A 6,000-nucleotide genomic window follows, 5' to 3' on the forward strand; every position below is an offset into this window, starting at 1 on the left:
ATTCACATACCGTTGTAGCTTCAAGCCACAGGTCCATTAGGTCCCCTAGGTAGCTTGGATAAAGTCGAGAATTAGTGTTTGGGTCAGTTTGAAATGTTCAATTGACAAGAGAGAGTTCGATTATATATGATATAATTGAACTGGTTAATTATATATGATATAATTGGCTAAATGTATAAGATACATTATTTTGGAGGAAATTAGATATAAATATGATTTATATCAAGTGGAGGAGAAATTACTATAATAGATATATGATATCAAACTATAGGGTAAGAATATAATATGATTATATTCATTTATTATTAAATTGGTTAATTATGAGATAATTGGCCGAATTATTCTCCTCAATCGTGCATTAGTGGGAGCAGTCGTGTTCAGTCATGGTAACCGAAGAATAAAAGGAAAATTTGTTCATTTGGCAAAAAAGTTAGAAAAAATCGCAATCGGTGTGAAAACGTCTTGATCACTTACCTGAGAGCCTATATGATAAAGTCTCGTCGTCTAAACGATCGCACATCCGTGTATAAACAATCGAACGCCTTTCTCTAAACGATCACTTAGCTTTCCTAAACGATCGCCTAGCGTGCCGTGTTTTCTAAACGATTGTATACCTTTTACTAGAAGATTGCTTAGTAAAACCTACATGATCGTGTAGCTTTGTCTAAACGATAAGCATCCCTACTATACGATAGCTATCTTTCTCACTTACTTATCGTCTACATGATCTGCCTTTCCTCCTACCTCTACCAAATTCACCAAAGACCACAATTTGGATTCTCACTCCGAGAATATTAAGGGCTCCAACTGGTGGTGTCGTCCCCTCTGCTTACTTGTTCGTGCTTATTTGTGTTGCTGCCGTTCGTGTAGACGATCGTGCTTCCGTAGCCGACTATTTGCTGAGCAATAGAGTTCGTAGAGGTTCTTCCGCTGTGTTGAGTTCGAGTTTTGAAGAGAATCTTCAACTGGTATGAGAACTCATTCCTTTGTTTTTTATTTATCAAAGCATGCCGTTAATTAGTGTTAATTTGCATAACTATCTGTTAGAATGTATGTATTGTATTTTGGTCACAATGAAATCGGAAAGATCTGAATGCACTCATGGATGCTCTTCGTTAAGAGTTCTTTCAGTTGAGCATCCCACTGTCTACACGACCCGATACTTAAGCACCCAATACAAAGTGGGCCGTATCCATAGTCTTACCAGGATAAAGCACCCAATCTTAGGTTATTGTTTGAACATGATTCACTTGTATGTTAGCCATATACTATTCAAGTTACCTAAAAATAACCTCAGATCTTAATTTATTGGATTTGAGTTATGTGATTAAATAAATAACAACTAGTTATTAAAGATAACATTTTATTTATATAGAAAATTTGTTTACAACTTTATAGACTACGAGTTTAGGATATAAATTCCAACAATCTCCCACTTGTCCTAAAACTAATGGGATGTACAAAACATGAAAGTAAAATACAATAAACTAGTGCATACACTATACCTTATACATCTCCCACTTGCCCTAGACAAGGTGATGCATATCTCGTTGACCATATCCTCGAGATGACCTCAAACACTTTAGCCGTGAGAGTCTTTGTAAACAGATCAACAATGTTATGCTCTGAAGCTATCTTCGTGATAATCGCATATCCTTGTTGCATAATCTCTCGTATCAGGTGATATTTCCTTTCTATGTGCTTACCACGTGATCGACCAAAGGAATAGGTGTCACAAACTGTTCTCCCATAATTTAGGTTCTAAATGTGATTATGAAGATGAAGGAAAATGGTGACGAATGATTATGAAAAGTGAAGATGGATGGATGATTGATCTATCTCTTGGTATGAAAATAAGGCGATACATTGGTGATAGATGCATGCACACCTTGTAAATGCATACAAATTCTCTTAAGTTAGACCTAAGTATAAATCTAACCTAAGTTTCTTGGTAAGTCTAGGGTCGAAAGCAAAGACTCTAAAATACTAACGCAGGAATTGTTTTCGTATTTAATGTAGATGTTTCCTAATTAACTGAGAGGTGTTGGTTATTTAAACTAATCTAATGGCATGCATGCAAGAAGGAATAGAAGTTCAGAGGGAGAAAGGGATTTATGGATGAATGGTTTTAAGTGTAGATGATATGCGTTTATTTCCTAATAGAAATAACAAGCCTATATGAGCACAATGAAGATGGAATGAAGATGGTGCATATATTTGTTTATAATATAAGTGTATGTGCTATGCGTTGCGAATTCTATTCTTTAGTTTATGCTAAGTTCAACATCTCTTGATACGAATGCACACATAATCCTATATCTATGGTGCATGCGTTAGTTACGAAGAACAGGCGACATACATGAGAAATTCTATCTCCAAAATTACTTCATGCCCTAACTTGATGCGTTCAACCGTTAAACTACTCTCTCGAATGAATGAACTACGTTATCACTTTAATCAACTGATCAGGAAGACTTAATTCACAAACACAACAACAACTTTGGAAGTAAATAGATAGAGAAATGATGAATGGATGAAGATAAGATTGAGTTAAAGATAACAAGTGTTTATACAAACAATCTCAACTTAGTGAAATAAAATGGTGAATGAAAATATAAGATGAAAGGGAAGAAGTCAAGTTGCAGAGTTCAATCTCTTGTCCTCTTTGACTTGTTTTTAATGCTTGTTGTGACCAAATTGGTGGAGGAGTTTAAAAAGATCTCTCTCTTGAGCTTCTCTCTGGAAGCACCTCTTGATCAACGGTGGAATGGTGGCCATCCCTCCTACTTCTTGCTTGCAGACGACAGAGAGTTTCTAACTACTGGCTTTTTGTAACTGTCTACTCTAAAATTCTCTAACTCTTGATTCTGCAGTTGGCTTCCCCTTTTATAGGCAATCTCTCAACAACATGGTGATTTGATTGCATTAATTTCCATACCCTGGGCCAACCGCCTGCCACTTCTGGATTGCTCAGACGCTGTCAGTCAGATGCCCATACTTGCAAGTGGTAATTTGACATTAAATGTACGAGCCAACTGTATCCTTCATGCGTTGAACAGTCTGGGACACATACTCCTTGCGTTGGCCTTCACTGCACCACTTAGTAAATTTTTCTGATTCCTGCGTTGAACTGCGTTAGTGAGGCAACTTTTTATTAAAAAAGATACTTTTGTATGAGTTTACTACATATATGGAATTTCATGTGTTTTCCTTCATAATGAGTGTGTTTACATAACTAAAGATCCTAATTATTCTAACTTTGAGAGAACAATAACTTGTATTTCTACAAGTTATCATAAAACTCTCTTCGAGAATCAAATAATATTTATAATTTCACTGAGACAACTACTTATACTATTGGATAGCACAAGCGGTAAGTCTGGGATCGAACCACAGAGAGCCTAAGATAAAATCTCTTCTAAGCTAAATTAGTCTTTGAAAGCAATAAAAATGGGGAGCTTTGTGTTTGGTTTGACGGGAAAAACTAAATGTAGAATTTAAAAAATGCAGAAAAGTAAGATAGATTAAAAAAGACTAAGGAGGAACACAATATTACCTTCATCAATGTAAATATTCAAGGATTAACTATTTATCGACCTTAATCAAATGTAGGGAAATCCCGAAAAACTCCCTAAAAAAAAATCAACATGATGTCTATTCCTAAATTAACTAAATGTTGTCAAACAAGCCCTTTCATTTAGTTAATCGCATTAAGTTCTTGGATTGATTAGGACATTAAGCTAAATTGGCCAAATCTAGCCTAACAAATTTCTAATATTTAGATTTTGTTATCTTTTAGTTAATCCTAGAAGTCTAACAATCAAGCCATAATTCTAATTAAATCCTATTGCTACACAAATTAAGCATGTTTTCAATACAATTAAGGACATTTAAAACATACATAGCAAGGGTGGATGGACATATGAGTATATGCAATTAAGTTGTCAATTTAATCTACCCATATGCTCATTCTTGAAATTAAAACAAAGAGAGGAACTCAATAAGAAACAAAAAGATCCAAGAAGAATTTATCAAAATCTCATAAAATTCAAAGAAAACACCCAACAAACCTTAAAACCGACGATGAGCCTTCAAAGGTTCATTGAATCTGAATCACGGTGCCAAGATATACAATTAAAATTCAAAATACAAAGTAATCTCATAATAGCCAAAATTGAGCTTAAAGCTCTCAAAATTGGCCTAAAACTCCTCCTCCCTCTACCTAATTCAGAAAGAATTCTAGTTATACTAGCAGCTACGCTGCGACAGCATATCAACGTTGGCTTTTTAATTGCTGCAACATAAGGATGTAGCGTAGAAACGCTATCTACTATGCTGCTCAACTTGCCAAGCACGTGCGCATTCCCTCTGCTTCGTCAATGTTCCTAGCATTGCAACGATACCTTGCATTGTTGGTACGCTGCACTTAATGCAGGCTACTGCCTTCAAGCGTAAGGCTTCAGCGTAAGATGGGCGTTGCGACGCTCCTTCGAGTGCTGATGCTTCTGTCTTCCAAAATAGCTTTACGCTCTACAGAGGGTTGCTACGCTCGTAAGGGGCATTTTTATAATTTCTTCTCTTCAACTTGTAAATTTAGGATTGTATCAGCAGCAGTGGAAGCACAAGAATCATCTAAGCACCCAAATTCACTAATTTTGGCAAAATATAAAGCATGCTTTTTCAGAAACAAGTGAGTTTCAAGACATACCTCTTGTAGAACTTCTTCAAAACTCCTTCACCAATTGCTATTTTCTCCAAATTTTGTTGTAGACCACCTCAAGATCTTCCCCACTATTCTCTTGGTGCTCTAGATTGAGTTGTGGGACTCAAAATAAGCTTGAATCAAGGGTAGAAGGAGAAATGCTCACTACAGAAAATCAGTTGAAGAACTCTTTCTTCAAACCAATTTTTCTCTCAAAATCTCTATAGATTGCATGCCCAATTTTCACTCCAATCTCCTCACTATATTGCAGAACAACATGAAAAAAGAGTGAATTGCATGAGTTGCAGCTCATGCTTGGAGAAGACAAGGCAATGATAATGCCATTTGAGTGAGCTACTTGGTGATGAATAATTGAAAAACCTCTTTTTCCATTTTATGTGTTTTGTTTGTTTTACTTTTTTCAATTTTATCATAAAATCAAATATTTGATTTAAAAAATCTATTTGATTTTTAAAATGAAATTTTTTAATTAATTTAATAAATTAATTATTAAATAAACCTTAATTAATTTAATATCAAATATTAAATTAATTTTAACGCATATCCATCTTTATATATTTAAATCATATTTAAATATATATAAATTTTCCTATTCTGTTTAATTCTTAAATTAAATATGTAGTTATATCTTATATAATTACTAATTTCCTTAATTCATTAACTTATCACGCTATTCTAAAGCTAGTATGGGGACCTTCCGGACCTACAGATCATGGGCTCCAACGATCCGAGATTAAATGGCTAAATTCATTAGACCAAATTAATCTCCATTTGTTAACTAATAGGTCACTCCACTAAAGCCCATATTTGCACTCCCCCCACTATAGATATATTATGTCCACATAATTTAACCATAGTCAGCAAGTCGACCCTTCACAGGTTGTTTGTAATAATGGTTAGGTCAAATATCTTTTTTATCCCTGAGATTACGTCTTATTCCTCAAGTCCCTACTGATCCTCTAATGAACAACTGGTTTGTGATCCAATCACCAAACCAAACTCTCTCAGCTCAGTGAGAGGGTGGGGCCCCTTGTTCAAGACCTGGATTCAGTACTTGAGAGAACAACCTTTCTTCTGTCCCTAAATCGGGTAGGCATGAGCTTCGTCTTGCACCCTATGTCCCCAGCTATCTATCCAATCTTACCCCTGAAATGAGAGTCTTATTGAGTCGACGCTGTTGAGCCAACCCTCAACTATGCAAATCTAAGGGCAATCTCGAATAAACAGAAGTTCGTAGTTAGCCCAGGATTAAGATCGAGTTACCTAGGCTATCTAGG

The sequence above is a fragment of the Benincasa hispida genome, chromosome 9 (assembly GCF_027475165.1).
Source record: "Benincasa hispida cultivar pf3 chromosome 9, pf3_genome.v1.1, whole genome shotgun sequence".
NCBI classification, from domain to species: domain Eukaryota; kingdom Viridiplantae; phylum Streptophyta; class Magnoliopsida; order Cucurbitales; family Cucurbitaceae; genus Benincasa; species Benincasa hispida.